The 20829-nt window shown below is 39.0% G+C and overlaps 1 protein-coding gene across 11 annotated transcripts in view; it reads left to right on the forward strand.

Annotated features, from left to right (window-relative positions):
* LOC122685961 (histone-arginine methyltransferase CARM1-like) overlaps positions 1 to 20829 on the forward strand; it is a 266015-nt gene that overhangs the window by 191302 nt on the left and 53884 nt on the right. Inside the window, exon 5 of one of the 11 annotated variants that reach the window (XR_006338588.1) lies at positions 14949 to 14988. The exons of 9 other annotated variants lie outside the window; for them this stretch is intronic. The gene's annotated coding sequence lies outside the window, so the exon portion shown is untranslated. Of the gene's footprint in view, positions 1 to 7157; positions 9688 to 14948; positions 14989 to 20829 lie in introns of those variants that run through there. One more of the 11 variants, XR_006338587.1, reaches the window with a different exon arrangement.

A 20829-nucleotide genomic window follows, 5' to 3' on the forward strand; every position in this document is an offset into this window, starting at 1 on the left:
TTTTCTTATGAGCACTGTGTATTTTTTCTGTTAATGGATTCAGTTTTTTTACTTCAGGGAAATTTTAATATACCTTTGAGTGATTTTTCCATTCTTCAGAGACATTAATTACCTTTATGCTGCTTTGTTTTAAGTCTGTCTTTCATATCTGTTATCTTCTGATTGCAGAAATCAGTTTGTTTTTCACAATTTGCATGTTTTATGATTACCTCAAACTTTCCTATTAAAAGTACTTCTTGTTGTAAAATACTCTTGCATCCAGAAATAAAGGTGAATGTAAATATAAAAACCACATATATGCCCACAATGCAGTGTAACAGCTAGAATAATATAACTGTGTATTAAAATTCCTTTATGCTTCTCCCAAATTTCATGCCCTCTTTTCACTCCCAAAAGTTACCAGCATGTTAGGATAGAAGAGTTTTTAAGAATAATGTATTATATCCTACGGAGAAGGCAATGGCACCCCACTCCAGTACTCTTGCCTGGAAAATCCCATGGACGGAGGAGCCTGGTAGGCTGCAGTCCATGGGGTTGCAAAGAGTCGGACACAACTGAGTGACTTCACTTTCACTTTTCACTTTCATGCATTGGAGAAGGAAATGGCAACCCACTCCAGTGTTCTTGCCTGGAGAATCCTCGGATAGTGGAGCCTGGTGGGTTGCCGTCTATGGGGTCACACAGAGTAGGACACGACTGAAGCGACTTAGCAGCAGCAGCAGTATACCCTAATCAACACAGTTTACTTTTGGATACAGTTGACTTTTTAAGTAAAAGGAAACATAGTTTATATTCTTCAGCAACCTGTTTCTTTTCCTCCTTAAAATTCTGCTTATGAAATTAATTTGTTAACATGAAAACCTCTAGTTCTTTCTTTCTCACTTTTCAATAGTATTCATAATATGAGTATAACAGCATTTATTCATTCACTTCCCTATCAATTAGTAAATCTTGTTTGTTTATTTTTTAAATTTATAATTACCAATATTATTATAAAGTTTTAGTCTAGGTTATATTGTATACATGTTCAAAAAATTCTCTAGAATGTGTATTTATGGGAGTGATATTTCTAAGTTATAGACATCTTCAGCTTTATCAAGTAATGCCAGATGGTTTTCCAAAATGGTTATGTATGATTTGAGTATAACATATTCTCTTCCTGGATATTGGGTATGCATTCTCTAGAAAGAATAGTTCTACAGGATTTAGTTTTGGAAGAATGGAGTCCAAAGTGACAGACTCACATACAACCAGCTGTTGATTACCAAAGAGCAAGTAAGGCAGCAAGACTGACTCAGAATAAAATGCGTCTCACATCTGGAATTAGCTGCTCTTGTGTCTAGGAGGTATTACTGATTGAGTTTATGTTCTGTCTTCAAATATCTCTATTAGTGAATTGCTTTCAACCTCAGTTCAGTTCAGTCACTCAGTCGTGTCCGACTCTTTGCGACCCTATGGACTGCAGCACGCCAGGCCTCCCTGTCCATCACCAGCACATGGAGTTTACTCAAACTCATGTCCATTGAGTCGGTGATGCCATCCAACCATCTCCTCCTCTGTCATCCCCTTCTCCTCCCGCCTTCAATCTTTCCCAGTATCAGGGTCTTTTCCAATGAGTCAGTTCTTCGCCTCAGGTAACCAAAGTATTGAAATTTCAGCTTCAGCATCAGTCCTTCCAGTGAATATTCAGGACTGATTTCCTTTGGGATTGACTGGTTTGATCTCCTTACAGTCCAATGGACTCTGAAGAGTCTTCTCCAATATCACAGTTAAAAGCATCAATTCTTTGGCGCTCAGCTTTCTTTATAATCCAACTCTCACATTCATACATGACTACTGGAAAAACCATAGCTTTGACTAGATAGACTTTTGTTGGCTAAGTAATGTCTTTACTTTTTAATATGCTGTCTAGGCTGGTCATAGCTTTTCTTCCACGGAGCAAGCATCTTTTAATTTCATGGCTGCAGTCACCATCTGCAGTGATTTTCAAACCCAAAAAAATAAAGTCTGTCACTGTTTCCATTGTTTCCCCATCTGTTTGTCATGAAGTATTGGGACCAGATGCCATGATCTTAGTTTTCTGAATGTGAGTTTCAAACCAACTTTTTCACTTTCCTCTTTCACTTTCATCAGGAGACTCTTTAGTTCTTCTTCACTTTCTGCCATAAGAGTGGTGGCATCTGCATATCTGAGGTTATTGATATTTCTCCCGGCAATCTTGATTCCAGCTTGTGCTTCCTCCAGCCCAGTGTTTCTTATAATGTACTCTGCATATAATTTAAATAAGTAGGTTGACAATATGCAGCCTTGATGTATCCCTTTCCCAATTTCGAACCAGTCTGTTGTTCCATGTCCAGTTCTAACTGTTGCTTCCTGACCTGCATACAGGTTTCTCAGGAGGCAGGTCATGTGGTTTGGTATACTCATCTCTTTAAGAATTTGCCACAGTTTGTTATAATCCACACAGTGAAAGGCTTTGGCATAGTCAATAAAGCAGAAGTAGATGTTTTTCTGGAACTCACTTGCTTTTTCAATTATCCAGTGGATGTTGGCAATTTGATCTCTGGTTCCTCTGCCTTTTCTAAATCCAGCTTGAACATCTGAAAGTTCACGGTTCACGTACTGTTGAAGCTTGGCTTGGAGAATTTTGAGCATTACTTTGCTAGCATGTGAGATGTGTACAATTGTGTGGTAGTTTGAGCATTCTTTGGGATTGCCTTTCTTTGGGATTGGAATTAAAACTGACCTTTTCCAGTCCTCTGGCCACTGCTGAGTTTTCCAACTTTGCTGGCATATTGAGTGCAGCACTTTCATAGCATCATCTTTTAGGATTTGAAATAGCTCAGCTGGAATTCCATCACCTCCACTAGCTTTGTTCCTAACAATGCTTTCTAAAGCCCACTTGACTTCGCATTCCAGGATGTCTGGCTCTAGGTGAGTGATCACACCATCATGATTATCTGGGTTGTGATATGTTTTTTGTACAGTTCTTCTATGTATTCTTGCCACTTCTTAGTATCTTCTGCTTCTGTTAGGTCCATACCATTTCTGTCCTTTATTGTCCCCATCTTTGCATGAAATGTTCCCTTGGTATCTCTAATTTTCTTGAAGAGATCTCTAGTCTTTCCCATTCTTTTATTCCCCATTCTGTTTGTTTGCAGTGATCACTGAGGAAGGTTTTCTTATCTCTCCTTGCTATTCTTTGGAACTCTGCATTCAAATGGGTATATCTTTCCTTTTCTCCTTTGCAACCTAGGATTATCAAATAACTGTTTTTATTGTTTCTTAAAGATTGATCTGTCAGGGATAAACTTTCAAGAAAAAAACTGTCAAATACTGAAGTAAGTTTGGATATCTTTGATTTAGCCAAACCAGTTTTCAGCAGAATTTTTTGAATCTATTAATATGGTAATGAACTCTCTGAATTTGTAAGAGGGAATATGCATTATAACGAAGTTCCAATAATATTTGATCATGGTACTCCTTGTGTTCATGGATTTCTGGAACAGACTTTGCAGAAATTTTGCCTTCTTCAAATCATGAAATTTTAGAAGTGAGTGGAGCCTTAAAATGACTGAATTTTAAACTCTAATTTTTCAAGAGGGAAACAAATGTAGAGAGTTTAAGTACTTCCCCAAGGGCACACAGCTCTTTGATGATAATGGCAGGTCTAGAATCTGTATCTTCATATTCTTGATCTAATGTTCTTTGAATCTGGTCAAAAATAAATGAAGTCACTTCATGACCTAAATGTGAAGGAAATACAGAAAGTGCAGATACACATATATGTATAGCTGATTCACTTTGCTGTACAGTGAAAACTAACACAACATTGTAAAGCAACTATACTCCAATGAAGTTTTGTAAAATTAAGGAAAAAATAAGTCACAAGATGCAGTGGCCCGAAGGCAAGCCTGTTTGTTCACTTACACATATGTGGTATGTTCTTTTTCACCTGTGAGAATAGTAAGACAAAGAGTAAGACAAATTCTTTCCTGTGAACCTCAGATCACCCTTCTGACAGCTCATAGCATCCTCCCTCTCAAACCTTCTTAGATATCTGATCTTCCTGAGGGTGTAAGAGTCTCTGATTATTCTCTGTAAAATCTCCATGTAGAGCAGATATCACACTCCCTTGACCATCCTATCTTATTAGTCCTTCCAGCAAAATTTAGCCAGAAAAATTTCCCTTCCAACATCCTGGTTCAAGTTGATGAGGCTTCCCTGGTGGCTCAGAGGTTAAAGTGTCTACCTGCAATGTGGAAGACCTGAGTTCGATCCCTGGGTTGGGAAGATCCCCTGGAGAAGGAAATGGCAACCCACTCCAGTATTCTTGCCTGGAAAATCCCATGGACAGAGGAGCCTGGCAGGGGTAGCAAAGAGTCGGACACAACTGAGCAACTTCACTTCACACTTACACATTGAAGTTATGTAGACACCCTCAAACCCCATAAGTGGAATTTAAAAAGGGCTTGTAATTTAGAAATGGAATCACCTTTCCATTAGGCAGAGGGACAGTGTGAACCTGAAACCCTTAAAAGTTCTGGGTCCTTTAACTTTGAAACAGAGTTGTAAGAAGTATGTCCCCAGATTGAATAGCTTTATTATTTGTCAATATACTGTTGTAATAATGAAACATTTGATATAACTTGAATGTCCAGTAGCATAGTATTGGTTAGTGAATCAAAGTGTATTATGAAGTACTATACAGCCAATAAAAATTATGTTCTAGAGCAGTTCATGGAAAGATGTCAACAACAGAGCTTCTAGAAAAATGTGCCAGGAAGAATGTTTTAGTGCCCTTTGCCTTCTTGGGAGATGGTCAGGGTCTCATGGGGCATGAACCCCCAGGTTAAATGTCTTAAAACTACAGACATCCTTCCCTGTTCACCCTACTATTCATAAAAGTGTTACTTTTTATGTGTATGCCGTGATGTAGATAATATTCAGAAAACTGGTCTAAAATATGTTATGTGTAAAAAGATTATGAAATATTACTACAAAAGTACATATTTTTATAAACATAGATACACTCAAAATTGTGCTAGGAAATATACTCTGCCTATGTCCAGGTGATGGGAATACAGTGATTTTTATTCTCATGCTTTTGCTCATCTACATTCTCTTTTTTAGTGAATGCTTTTCTTTAATAGCAATAATATGACAATAGTAATTTAATACTTACATGACCCTTAATATGATTTATCTTGTTTTAGCCTCAAGCAGGCCTGTGAAGTGTAGGCACTGCTATTATTATTTTCATTATGTAACTGCTATTTTTAAATCTCAGATTTGAAGTTATTAAGAACAGGACAAGTTAATGCAGGCAGAAAGAAGAAGGTGGAAATGAGACATATCTGAAAAGTAGAAATATGAGAAAATAGTAACTAATTGTCCACGGGAAGCAAGTATGTATGCCTCCAGGATGTTGAGGATTATGGCCTTGGTAACCAAAAAAGAATCAAGAAAATACAAAATCATATGAAGATTTTAAAGGAATTTAGATAAATGGCTTGTTTTCAAGAACGAGTTTTGAGATTGTCTCTTTACTTGTTGAGACTGAGGAGATAACCTAGCAGGTCGGTGGAAATGTCCAGGTGATGGCCAGTGCTCAGGTGAGAGAGAAAACCTGACGCTGTGTGCTGTCATCCACGTGGAGCCAAGCTTACAGCCATTCAGGAGAAGGGCTCTCCCAAGAAAAGAAATGCTCAGAAAATCAGGCCACCTAAAGCCTTACCCTTTAGGTCTTGTGTCCACAGACCCCCTAAACTTGACAAGCACATGTAGAACAATAGTAGAATGGAATCCCACGAGTTCTTGTGCTTGGGTAGATGTTGACAGTGGATGACATGTTCAAATAGTTTTCATTGTTTTCCTTAGATCAGAGACTACTTCATTTCTTTTAAAGAAAATGTAGGTAGAAAAGACATTCAACGAGCTTGTGGTGTAATGTTACCAAGCAGCATCCTAGAAGATAGAGTTAAAAGTGAAAGATATCCTAATCTTGGGAAGAAGTGATCAGAAGTTGAGAAAATGCAACTGAATCATGACAGATACTTGGTATATTGCATTTTGGATGAGGAAAGGGTCAAATTGCAAAAATACAAAACGGAGAGTCTCTGAATATGTATAAATACAATGAGCAAAGATGTAAGAATCTCAGGAAAACACAGCTTGAAAAGGAATGTGCTGTATGTATTTGTGATGGTGAATATAAGATGTTTATTAGGAAATATTTTTTCAGGCAGTAGAAAGACATACATCTAATAATATAATCACCTTATTGTATTTGACATTTAGAAGAAATATGTTAGAAATACATAAATATATTTCTCTTCAAGGTCCTTCTTTTAAGAGAGTTCAAAATTACTAAATACAATACAGAGGACATCAAAGAAAAAAGAATACATAACTGTAAAATGTACTTCTAACAAAAAGCTAATGAGCATGGTATTATTTATCTTTGGAATCAAAAGATCAAAGGATGATTTAATAAGGATCAGGATTATTATGTTACACAAGATTGTTGTACAGAACTCTTGGGCATCCTTAATGCCAGTAGAACAATCAGAAATAGACTGAAACCATTACTAATCCCCCCAAAGTACACGTGCATATATACACACACATGGGCTTCCCTTGTGGCTCAGATGATAAAGAATCCGTCTGCAATGCAGGAGACTTGGGTACATCTCTGGGTTGGGAAGATCCCCTAGAGAAAGGAACAGCTACTCTTTCCAGTGTTCTGGCCTGGAGAATTCCATGGACTGTATAGTTCGTGGGGTTGCAAAGAGTCAGACATGACTGAGCGACTTTGACTTTCACACACACACATACACAGACCGCACATACAGTATGTATGTACATATAAGGGTATGTTTGTATAGAGTCTAGAAGGATACATATAAAGCTATTAATAGTTATTATTTGTATGTGGCATTGATTATAGATGTTTTTATTTGTTCCATATCTGTATCTTCTAATTTATCTACAGTAAACATGAAATGTTTGTGCAGTAAGAAAAATGTCTGTATAATATTATAGAAGCAAATAAATCACTTCCCTCTCATCCATATCACCCAGTCAACCCCTAATCTATAAAACTTACTTTTCATAAGATTCTGTATAACAGTACTGGTACATTTTATCTGTTTCAGATGCTAGTGGAAAGTAACAACCTTTCAGACAACATCATTGTTTTGCCAGGGAAAATTGAAGAAATCTCACTTCCTGAGGCTGTAGATGTGATCATTTCAGAACTAATGGGATGCGTGCTGTTCAATGAAAGGATGCTGGAAAGTTACCTTCATTCCAAAAAAGTGGCTGAAAACAACTAGTGAGCTGGCTAGTTCCTGGATTTGAAAGTAGGCTAACTCTTCTGTAAGATTTGCCATCTTCTTTCCCCTATGTTCAGTCCTTTACAGAAAGGAGGAAAGAACATTTCTGTTAAACCAGGTATTTGATTTCCTTATCTTATTCTCCCATAATAATTGAGCTAGTCCCCAAAAGCCCCTGATAGCCATGGTGTTCAGAATGGTGTAGAAGACCAGTTCTGAGTTATGTGTTTTTGTCCTGATGCAATCACTTTCTTCTTAGCTAACTTGGCCTGACACTTGATCTTTTGACTTTGGCTTCCTCATCTGTATTATTAAAAGTAATCTCTAAAGCCCTTTCAAGTGTTGACCTTCTGAAGTGTGAGAAAGTCTCTGGTGTTCATTTCTTCTTTCTAACATATTCTCTTCCTGCTGTGTTTCTTTCCCTATGATCGCTACATGTAATTGAGATAATAAGGTAAAGTTCAATATTCTCTTTGTGCTGACTGAATATCTGTGTGTGCTAAGCAGACGTCATATAAATTATTTTATGAAAACCTTACAAAGTTTGAGTAATGAAAGCTTTCAGTTTATTTGAAGGTTTACTGAAGAGATTCTTGGTTATTTTATACTCCTTTCGCAGGAGACGTTTGGTTATGTCTGAAGACATTCTGAGTTGTCATAACTGGCAAAGGGGGTGCTACCAGCACCTATGGGAGAGGCCAGGGACTTGCTAAATATCTTTTGATGTGCAGGATATCACCCCCACACATCAAAGAGTTATTCAGCCCATATTCAGCCCAAAATGTCAATAGTGCCAAGATTGAGACTTGACTTGGTAGGAGACAGTATTACAATCCCCACTTAAAAAACTGAAGCACCATGAGGGAAAGCAGCTTGGCAAGGACAGAACTCTAATAAGTCACAGAGCAGGGGTTTGACGCTAGATCTGTCTGACCCTAAAAGCCACACTCACAACTCCTTGCACACACACACTCACTTTCCACTCTTCATCAGAGAGGGGACGTGTTCCAATGACACATGTTTTTTTCAAATGAGAGTTAGAAAAGTAACTGAGCAGTTTTAGCAGTTGTATCTCTAGTGAGAATGGCAGCTTCTTCCTAACCTATTATACTTACCTGAAATTACCATCATTGTGGCTCGCTGCTAATACCCAATGAAGACAAAATAACGAATAAAACACAACACGTACTCACCAGATTACCTGGTATATATGCATATAAGTAAAGGTTGATGTTCGTCTATAATTTCCTACAGGTTTCAAAAATTAGGGATTTACCAATAGGCATTTTTTTTAAAAACTCATGCAAAAATAAATAAGCTTAGGTAAAGTATACCTAAAGTTAAGAACTTTATTAGCATTTCCATTATAAAACAGCCAAGGAAGATCTTGGAAGCCTTGTGGTCATGTGATAAAATTGAACTATGGGAGATGAAAGCAAAGGAACAAAGCTGTTTGAATTTCCTCCTTAGTGCCTCCAGAAAGAATTTTTATACTTTTTCTGGATTTTTCTCAAATGGTTTGGTGTCTTTGTATGATGAGATTTTAAACAAAGTTAATTAATATGCATCTGATGAGCTGCCCCCTAAGCCGAATATTTGGACTTAATATCTGGCCATTCTTTTCCCCCAGATGTTAGAAACATATATGAAATTTTATATTGGGCTATGTATCTTTAACTAGACAAGTAGAAATGAATACTGATTTCATCAGCCTTCTACCCTGTGCATTCCTGGGGGAAAGGATGATTGATATTTTTCCAAATTATTTTTATTTTCCATCAAAATAAGACAACATCACATAATAATAAAAAGACAGTGAAAAATAGTAACCCTCTGCCATGCCTCTTCCAATCCCAAGACTGCTCCCCAAAGGCTTTTTCCTTTTCAGCTCTCTTTTCTGTTGCTTCTATTATTTAACCATATATTTCTATGTAAAATTATCATGTTGTTCTTCTTGTCACCCTCTAGTTGAGAAGTTAGCTCTCCTATATAGCAACTCCTTCCCTTATTGAGGCACCCCCACCCCATCCTCTTGATGTATTTATAAAGGTCCTCAGTCCCTTATCCAGACCCTTGATGGGGCCAGGTACGTTTAAGAATTCAGAATCTGTGGGTTTTGTCATACATTGACATGACTTTGCAAAGGCTGTTGAATCACACAACATGTGTTATACTTCACTCCTCCAGTGGGATCTGAGGCAACACTCCATAATGAAACATGTAATATTTCTGCAACAAAACACGAATATGGATACCAAGTCCATATTGCTATGGATTGTTGTTATTGTTCAGTCGCTAAGTTGTGTCCAACACATTGCAGCCTCATGAACTGCAGCACGCCAGGCTTCCCTGCCCTTCACTATCTCCTGGAGTTTGCTCAGACTCATGTCCATTGAGTCAATGATGCCATCTAACCATCTCATTCTCTGTAGCCCCCTTTTCCTCTTGCCTTCAGTCTTTCCCAGCATCAGGGTCTTTTCCAATGAATCAGCTCTTCACATCAGGTGGCCAAAGTATTGGAGCTTCAGCATCAGTCCTTCCAATGAATATTCAGAGTTGATTTCCTTTAGGATTGATTGGTTTGATCTCCTTACTGTCCAGGGGACTCTCGAGTCTTTTCTAGAACCACAGTTTGAAAGCATCAATTCTTTGGTGCTTAGCCTTCTTTATGGTCCAACTCTCACATCTGTACATAACTACTGGAAAACCATAGCTTTAAGTATACAGACCTTTGTCAGCAAAATGATATCTCTGCTTTTTAATGTGCTGTTTAGATTTGTCGTAGCTTTTCTTCTAAGGAGCAAGCATCTTTTAATTTCATGGCTGCAGTCACCGTCCGTAGTGATTTTTGAGCTCCAGAAAATGAAATCTGTCACTGTTTTCACTGTTGTCCCCATCTATTTGCCATGAAGGGATGGGACTGGGTGCCATGATCGTAGTTTTTTCTGTGTTGAGTTTTAGGCCAGCTTTTTCACTCCACTCTTTCACCTTCAGCAAGAGGCTCTGTAGTTCCTCTTTGTTTTCTGCCATTAAAGTGGTATCAACTGTACATCTGAGATTGTTGATATTTCTCCTGACAGTCTTGATTCCAGCTTGTGATTCATCCAGCCTGACGTGTCCCATGAAGTACTCTGCTTATAAGTTAAATTAACACAGTGACGATATACAGTCTTGACGTACTCCTTTCCCAATTTTGAACCAGTCCATTGTTACATGTCCCATTCTTGCTGTTGCTTCTTGTCCTGCACACAGGCTTCTCAGGAGGGATAAGTAAAGACTATAAACTCAAGTCAACTCAGGTCAGGTCTTGCCATTATATAATGTTGCAAACTTAACAAAAATCTGTTGCTTTGCAGAGCTTTTTGGATGTTAGAATTTTTTTTTTAAATATAAGGCAGTATAGACCTAGATTATGACTTGGTTTAAATCAGTAATGAGTGTTTGCATCATTATGACAATGTAAATACTGTTCAGTGCTGAGGCAGGTGCATCCTGTCCGTATGTGTGTTCAGTTGTGTCCGACTCTCTGTGACCCCATGGACTGTAGCCCACCAGATTACATATGATTATGTATCTTTTTCATGAAATCTTTTGTTCTTCCTGGAGTTAATTGCCTTGTTTTTTTATTAGTTTTCTATATACTCATGACTGGTTTTTTCCATGCTTTAACAGGTCTGACAGATTGCCTATCAGTATTTATTTTGTGGAATTCTCCTGTAATTCTCTGTCCTCCTCTACCACACGAACTGGTGGCTCTCTAGTCCTGTTGTATGGCTACTCCACTTTAACTTTTGGTCATTTTTTGTCTTCTCTTTTTTGATTTACACCATTCCTTTCAGCAAAGAATATTTGCCAATAGCTTCTGGAGAAAGGATGCTTGAGTTACTTTGTTTGTTGAGTCCTTGATAGCAAACTTATCATTTTGTTAGATAGAGAATTTTAACTTGAAAACAACTTTTACTCAGTTTTTTTAAGGCATCTTTTTTTAGTATCTGGTTTCCTATGTTACTATTGAGAAGTCCAATGCCATTCTGACTTCTGAACTTTTAGAATGACATAGTTTTTCCATCTTGATGCTTTTAGTATTTTTTCTTTAGTTCTCTTAGTGTGAAACATTTTAAATTGCCATGCTGTCCATGTAGTTGTTATTTGTTTAGTTGCTAAGCCCTGTCCAACTCTTTTGTGACCCCATGGACTGTAACCTGCCAGGCTCCTATGTCCATGGGATTTCCCAGGCAAACATACTGGAGTGGGTTGCCATTTTCTTCTCTAGGACATGTAATGGGTATGTTAAGTCAGAAGACTCATTTTCTTCTTCTCTTGGAATTTTTCTTGTATTTTACCTTTGATGAGTTCCTCTCCTCCATTTTATCTGATATCTTTGAAATTCCTGTTAGACTTGGCCTCAGAACTCTGAAACTTCACAAGTTTACACAGATAATGATACATTTGACTTTTCCAAAATTGTTTAATATCCTTGAAATTTAAAAAACTACCAGCAGTCATTGCTGTTTTCACAACAGTGCTTGAGATTTAGATAGAGAAATGTGAATGATGTTACACCCATGGTGTTTCTCTGATCACCTCTGAAATACTGTGAATGAGGTGATTTGTTCAATTTTAAGAGACATCAAAGGGAACATAGCTAAAGTATGAGACCATTGACTATAGGAGGGACTTCTCGCCTGAGTTTTTTTCCTTCTACTTAATAGCTCTGTGATTATGGTTGAATCATTTAAATTTCCCTGTTTCTTAGTTTTCTCATTTATAAAATGAATATAATAATAGTACCCGCTTTAGCCACCAGGGAAGTCCCAAGAATTAAATGAATTAATACATGGAAAGCCCATGGAAAGGTTCGAGACAGGGTTGACATAACCAAGAAAATTTAGATACTATTTTTAGAATGATGATGATAATTACAGGATTTATACTTTTTTATATGATGAGAGCAATAATGCTGATCACCACATCTGCCTGCCCAGAATGACCCAACTTTAGGCATGCGAGCCTAGGTGTTTGTTTTCTACTAAAGTAAATGCTTTTTCCCCTTTTTACTGCAAATGTCAGGAACAAAATGCAAGTGTGGCTTCCTGGCATGGAGGATGGTGAGCCAGCACACAAGCATAGATTCTAATAGCACTTAAAAAGATAGTAAGGTTTTACATCAACAAAGGTTGAGAATGAAAATACTAACAATAATGTGATAGGAGGATTGAATGTAGATTATTTTTCTCTGATCACCTCTGAAAATACTATGAAAGAAATGATTTATGGCGAAGGTGTTTTTACAAAAAATAAAAAAATAAATGGAGAGCCTGAACCCTGAGGCAGCGCAGAGCGTTTCAGCTCTCAGCGGCTCGGGGACTGGCGCGTGGTACGAGCCGCGAGGCTGCGGCTGAGTCTCTGTATAGAAGGCACGAGAGGTTGGCAGCTTCGACTGCAGCACGTCGAGTGGCGACAGCAGGTGGGAATACCAGTCTGTTTCCAAAGCGAAGGTGCCCATGGATCTGGGAAATCTGCAAGGCGTAGCCCTGCAGGGGCTCACTCCAAGGAAGATGCCAGGCATTTCAGATCAAAGTCCAGGTCCAGATCTGAATCTAAGTATGGATCCAGAAGAAGTTCTTGAAGGCATTATACAAGGTCACGATCTCAGTCCCGCTCCCATAGTAGGTTCCATAGCAGATCTTACAGTAGAGATTATAGAAGATGGCATTGCCACAGTCATCCTCCCAGGTGAACTCACAGGTGTCATGTTGGGAATCGGGCAAATCTTGATCCCAGCTATTGTGTTGGAGTATTTGGGTTGAGCTTGTACACTACAGAAAGAGATCTAAGAGCAGTGTTCTGTAAATATGGCCTAGTTGCTGATGTGTGTCTATTGTATATGACCAGCAATCTAGACATTCAAGAGGATTTTCCTTTGTATACTTGGAAAATGTCAATAATGCCAAGGAAGCAAAAGGGCATGCCAGTGAAATTTAGCTTGATGGACATAGTATTAGAGTTGATCTCTCTATAACAAAAAGAGCACATACTCCAACGAGGAATTTACATGGGGAAACGTACCTATGGCAGCTCACACCACTGGGTTTACTTACGACAGAGGATATGGTTGAGGCAGGCTATGATGATCAGGACTATTAAAGCATATCATATAAAGGAGGAGGATGGAGAGCTGCTCAAGACAGGGATCAGATACAGAGAAGATGGTCACCTCCTCCCTCTTATAGTCGTGGATGATACAGATCATGTTCCAGATCTTAATCATACTCACCTTGTCACTGCCAAAGCATGAAGATGAAGACTTCCTGAAATCTGCCCTAGAGTTGGGATATTGTTTGTGGACAGTACTTTTTATTATCTCCTGTTTAAAAAGTGAACAGTGCCTAGTGAAGTTAGGTGACTTACATCTTTTATGATGACTATTTTTGTTGGAGTTGAAATGCTGTTTTCATTCTGCATTTGTGTAGTTCAGTGCTTTGTTCAAGGTTAAGTGTTTTCAGAAAAGTATGTTTTGCATGTATTATTTTACAGTCTAAAATTTTGACTGCTGAGAAGTTTCTGTTATATAGAACTTCATGTAAATGGTTTTCTTCCTGAATCTAGGGTATTCTGAAGATCAAAGTCTGTGTGTAAAATGCTACCAGTGGCAAAAAGCAACAGTATAGTTTGATTTTTACATTTCTTTCTAACATATCAATGCTTAGCAAAACTGTTCAGATTAGATTGTCAGTAGTAAATTCAAGACAGAAAGGCCCATTTTCCTTCAGCCCATGAAACATACCATACTTTTAATACCTGCAATTAAGTGATAAAAATTATGCTTTATAACTCTATACGGCTAGTATTAAAACTAAAGATCTTTCAATACAGCAAATGCTTAATGCTTATATAAATTTGAATTTGTCAGCCTTTGTGTAATCTGTATTATATACAGCAGGGAATGAGTTACACAATGTATGCTTTCAAAAAGCTATTTCTTAAAGCTGTTACAAGGGGATAATGGTCTTTCAACTAGTTATCAGCAAATGATGAATACATTCCACCACAAATGTGCTCTTGATCTTCTAGCTTTAAGACTATATGGAAGAACTGGGTGCTTCAGAGTTTGACAAAAAAGAAGGGAGCACTATACCTGTGTTGTGGATGATCTGAAGACTTTGTTCATTTTTTATATTCAGGTCCCCTTTGCTTACCTAAGGAGGCCCAGTTTCACGCAAATGTTTTGTGAACTGTGTTTAAATAGACACAAATGAAAAGAGTAAATAAATAAATAAATGAAGGAAATGCCCAGATTTCTAAGCACCAGGCATAGAGAAAGGAAAAAGCCAAAAGCTGAGAAGGCCAGTAAGCCAGCTTAAAGGCCTCACCTAAGACTCTAAGCTTCCATTACAGCATATCTTTGTGACTTGCTATAATAGTCTCTCATAGCCTCTCCAATCTGTTGCCTAGTTTTCTTATCACTGCTTTGAGGCAGCTTTTCACATTAGCCTGTTTTGTGATAACTGAGATGGAATAAAAGAATGGAACTGGTTGAGTGGCAAGTGAGCATCTTCAATCAGAAGGCAGTAGGAGTCAGCTATGAGCCTGTTGTCTTTTACTCAATAGGAATGATGTTCCCAACGTTCAGCAACATCTATCTGGCCCCCTTTTCTGATGAGCAGCTGTAGATGGAACACCGCTCCAGAGCCAACTTTTGGTAATGTTCTTTTCTTTCTTCTCCTTTCCAGAGTAAACCAGGGTTCCTAAACTGTTGACACAGTGGGTCATAAATTGGGGGCAGGGACTGACCTGGGCACTGTAGGAAGTTTAGCAGCTTTCTTGGCATGTGTTACTGGATGCCAAAGGCACCTTCCCACTAGTTGTGCCAACCAAAAATGTCTCCAGACATTGCCGAACATCCCCTTGGAAGGCAGAATCACCCCTTGTTGAGAATTACTGAAATAGAAGTGAAAGTGTTAGTTGCTTAGTCGTGTCTGACTCTTTGAGACCCCATGGACTGTAGCCCACCAGGCTTATCTGTCCTTGGAATTGTCCAGGCAAGAATGCTGGAGTAGATAGCCATTCCCTTCTCCAGGGAATCTTTCTAACCCAGGGGTTGAATCTGGGTCACCCTCATTGTAGGCAGATTTTTTGCCATCTGAGCCAGCAGAGAAGCCCCGGAAATAGACAAATAAGGGAGCTACCATTCAAAATACTGCCCTAGTGCTAAAGCTAATAGCCTCCTCCTCTGCCTCCCATTTCCTCTTTCCACTTCCTCCATCCATTCCTTTGGCCCAAAACTATGGTTTCTGCAAGAACATGCCTTTGTCAGAGAACAGATCAATCTATATACCTTGATGTAAAGGAGTTGATCAAAAAAACTTGGAGCTTCCCTACTGATTAGCTGGTGACTTTGGGGCAGTTCATGTCACCCTCCAGACTTGATTTCTTCATTTGTAAAATGAAAGCTAACATAAAACCCCTGACAGTTCGACCATTTTAAGTCACCATTCCTTCTGCCTTTCTTTTTTACTTATTTATTTTTGGCTACACTGGGTCTTCGTTGCTGTGCGCACACTTTCTCTCATTGCAGCACGTGGTCTCTAGAGCGGGCTCAGGAGTTCTGACGCAAAGGTTTAGTTGCCCTGTGGCATGTAGGGTTTTCCTGGACCAGGGATCAAACCCATGTCCCCTGCATCGGCAGGCAGATTCCCAACCACTGGACCACAGGGAAGTCCTCCTTCTGCCTTTCTTTCTTGATATTGGTTTTTAGAAGGAAAAGAGGAGAATGATGATGTTTGACCCATGGCGGGGAGAAACAGAACAGACACCATCTGAGTGCAAATGTTAAGTGTGTAGGAAGGAGCACAGGTGTGTGCAGACACGGGGGTTAGGATGCATGCTAAAATAGACCCTTTGAGTTCTGGCTGAAGTGTGCAGAGCTGTCCAGCAGAGATATCCAAAGTTGATTTCCAGGACTTTCTCTTGCTAATGCCATCTTCTGGTGCAGGAGAAGCAAATAGATGCTTTGGTTTCCTGAGTTATATAGAGTTCTGTGAGGAGTGAGTTCAGAGAGGTATGATTTTTCTTTCTCCCCATGTTTTTCTTGCAAAATTGACTTTCTTACGATGGAGTCTGCTTAATCTGTAATTTTGAAACTACAAGCCAGACTTTTCAATGGGGATGAATGGCCTCTTAGTGTATGAGTATGTGTGTGTTAGTGGGTAGCAATTATGTCATGTAAGGTCATGTAGACCCTACATATTTCTATTTTAAATGCAAAGGTTGGCGAGATAGGAGTTTCAGGTGACAGAGTATGCCAGAGTATTTCAGGTGACAGAGACTTATAGGGGAGGTTAATTATCCAGGCATTTCTTATGTGACCTCCCAACCATACCATATGCTGCCATCTTGCTTATTAATACCTGGACAGTATTAACAATCATGGTGGACTGGCTGTCTCCCCATCAAACCCGCAAACATGCTGCTATTCATTCCATCAGGAAAAGAAAAATTTTTTTTTATACCTCACTTCCCCAGTCAGCCGCCGCTTATCTTATTGCAGTGAAGTTCCTCAGAAGAGCTGTCTGTATTTCGTGGTCTCTAGTCACATCCCTCGGCCCCCACTTTGATTTCTCTCCAAACGTTCTAACTAAAGCATTTTTTTCCAAGGTGACCAGTGCCCTGACTTGCTAAATCCAGTGATCATTTATCACTTCTCAACTTATGTAACTACCAGCATTTGAGCAGCATTTGAGACACATATTTGCCCCACATTCTTTTTTTATTTATTTTAATTGGAGGATAGTTGCTTTACAATGTTGTGATGGTCTCTGCTGTACACCACTGTGAATCAGCCCTAAGTATACATATATCCCCTCCCTCTAGAGCCTCCCTCCCACCACTGCATCCCAGCCCTCTAGGACATCAGCAGAGCACCCTTGCCCCACATTCTTTTTTTTTTTTATTACCCCCCCACATTCTTTTGATTTTTTTTTCTTCTCCTTCTGTGGTCCCTTTCTCAGGTCATTACTAGTCTCCTCAACCTCTTAATGTTGGAATTGCCCCAGCATGCAGTCTTTAGACATCCTTTCTGTCCACAGAATTCCCTTGATGATTCCTACAGTTCAAATACCATCTCTATGCTCATGGTTTCCCAGTGCATCTCCCCAACTCAGACTTGTCCTGTGAACTCCCTACTTTTCCACAGCAAGTGCCTCTTGGATATCTCCCCTTGCCCAAAATGTAACTCCTGACCTTACCCACTCGCACCCACACCTGCTCTACCTACAGTCTTCCCACCTCAATTGCTGACAACTTTATCTTCCTAATAATTCAGGTCCAAAATCTTGAAGGCCTTATTTCTTTGTCCTCTGTGCCTAAACCATCAGTAAATTATATAGGTTTTACTTTTAAAAACATGTGACCTTCAAAGAAGTCATGTTTGAACTGTGCATGTCCACTTGTATGTGGATTGTTTTCAATAAATACATTCTGTAGTTCTACATATGAATCCGCAGCTATGAAACCACGGATACAGAGGGCTGACTGTAAATTTAACCAGGGATTCTCAGCTGTGCCAAGAGTGGGTGTGCCAACAACCCCCGTGCTATGTCCAAGGGAGAATCTGACCAGTCCCCCTATGTGCACTGATTGCTCTTGATCCCAGCCGTGCCATCTCTCATCCCAGTTATTGCAGCAGCTCTTACCCTGTCTATCCCAACATCCTCACAGCCTTCCAGTAGGTCCTACCTAATCTGGTTCCTCATTCCCAACTGTTGTGTTCACAGCCACCCAGGCTTCCCTTCCCATCCTCAGGCATACCCAACTCACTCCCTTCTCATGGCCTTGCATGTGCTGACCCTCCTCTGGGATACTTTTCCCTCCGAAGTCACATGGCTAATTCCTTCACCACATGTCTTTGTTAAACACCACCTTTTCAATAGGACCTGCCCTGACCACTGTATTTAAAGCGGCAGCCATACCACTCCCAATCACATCTTTCCTGCTCTTGTGTTTTCCCCCATTTTGCTTACCACTTCCTAAAAGATATATTGTTCGTTTATTTATTATTGTTTATTGTCTGTATCCCTCTGCATAGAACATGAGCACTGCCAAGAGCTGGAATTTTGCCACATGGTAGGCTTCCAGAAAATATTTCTGAATAAGTAGAAACTCCTATAATCTCAAGCATGTATGGAAATAATTACCACTAAGATTTTAGTTTATATCATTCTCATTTTTCTTTTTCTTTATAAAATTAGAATAATACCATAAATACATTTTATAGCACTTTTAAAAACTTGATCAGTGCTTTATTGACATATTCTCATACCTTTTAGTTATTCTATTGCTACAGGTTATTTCTTTTGTGGCTGTCTCATGATTTATTGACTTAAGCTCCAATGTTGGATATTAAATTATTTAATTACTCCTTTAACCCTGTGGGCTTGCTAGTGGCTCAGTTGGTGAAGAATCCACTTGCAATGCAGGAGACCTGGGTTTGATCCCTGGGTCAGTAAGCTCCCCTGGAAAAGGAAATGGCTACCCATTCCAGTATTTTTGCCTGGGAAATCCAATGGACAGAGGAGCCTTGCAGGCTACAGTCCATGCCATCGCAAAAGAGGTGAACATGACTTAGCAACTAAACCACTACCACTACCATTTTAAATCTATTCCTTCTATTAGGAAACACCACTAAGGTATTGTTCCTATATTCCACAAGAATATAGAATTTTATAGACTTCTATACCCTAAATTCTATAGGAAGCAACAGTGAAATGAATATCCTATTATAGAAATCTTATGCATTCTGATTATTACCTTACAGTAAATAGCTAGAAGAAGAATCACTGGACCAAAAGATGTGAAGAATGAACTTTAAAAAAATTATTCTTATATGTTGCCAAATTGCCCCGTAGAGAAGTTTCACCAATTAACACTTCCACCAGTGGTATATGAGAATGTCTGCTGAGTCTTGCCCATACGGGCTATGTTTTGTTAAATGCCAATTTGATTTGCAAAAAAAATGGTGGCCAATTTATTTTTAATCTGTATTTCTTTGATAGCTAGTACATTTGAATGGTTTTATTTTCAGTCAACAGACACAGAAAGTTTTTTAATATATAGTTATCAAAATTTATAGCCTTCACTCTGCTTTTACTTTCCCTCCTTGTATAAGGACGTTTCTGCTTTAGATTGCTAGTGTGCGGGTCCTTTCTTGCATGGATCCAAGGAACAGGTAGTGAAAGCTTGCATGCTTTTGTTTCCATTAGAAGAGGCAAAGAAGTGGAAATGCTGGCTGAGAGAAGGAGGTGGGTGTAAGCAGTGAGTCTGTGTATGTTCTACAGGAGTGAGCTGAGAGATTGAGGAATAATTAACAGACGAAGTAAATAAGATCACCAGATACAATTCATCATCAGTCCTCAACTGACTTAATATCAACAACACTCAACACCTTTGATTCTTCACTTCTGGAGCCTAAGCCCAATTTCCCTCCTTCTTTATTGGCACGAAGTCTCCTTTGCTGACTTCCTTCTGACTCAAATCTTTCTTGTTAGATTGACTCCAGGTTAGTTCTTAGATGTCTTCTGTTTTCTATCTGTGCTCACTTTCTTAATGATCTCATTTAGGCTCTTGGCAGTAAATACTGTCTTTATGTCGACAAGTCTCATAATTAGAACTCCAGGCCAGACTTCTCCCCAGAACTAGATTTGGATGTCTAGCAATCTTGATTCCAGCTTGTAATTCTTCCAGCCCAGCATTTCACATGATATTCATGTGAAATGTATATATAGCCTGTTGTACTCCTTTCCCAATTTTGAACCAGCTTGTTGTTCCATGTCTGGTTCTAACTGTTGCTTCTTGTCCTACATACAGGTTTCTCAGGTAAGGTGGTCTGGTAGCCCCAGCTGTTTAAGAGTTTCCCACAATTTGTTGTGATACACACAGTCATAGGCTTTTGCATAGTCCATGAGGCAGAAGTAGATACTTTTCTGGAATTCCCTTGCCTTCTCTACCATCCAACAAATGTTGCCAATTTGATGTCTGGTTCCTCTGCCTTTTCTAAACCCAGCTTGTAAGTTCTCTGTTCACATACTGCTGAAGCCTAGCTTGCAGGATTTTGAGCATAGCCTTACTAACATGAGAAATGAGTGTAACTGTAGGGTAGTTTGAACATTCTTCAGCATTACCCTTCTTTGAGACTGAAATGAAAATTGACCTAGCTCATCATAATTGTTCAGTACATTTTGGCTAACTAGAAGACAAATGCATTATTTATAAGAATTCCTTATATATTAAGGATATTAAGACTTCTTTTTTTTAGTTAAACCTGGATTCTCGACTCGGCTTTATGACCAGTGAGGTGTATGACCTTGGGGGCCTAGTTCTGGAAGATGCTTTCCTTCTCTAGTGCTCAAATGAACAACAAACCACAGGTGACAAACTCTTCGGCACTTTGGATATTAAGACTTTGTTGTGTTTTCTTCAGACTTCTCTTTACTTT

Source organism: Cervus elaphus, chromosome 29 (genome assembly GCF_910594005.1).
Source record: "Cervus elaphus chromosome 29, mCerEla1.1, whole genome shotgun sequence".
NCBI lineage: Eukaryota > Metazoa > Chordata > Mammalia > Artiodactyla > Cervidae > Cervus > Cervus elaphus.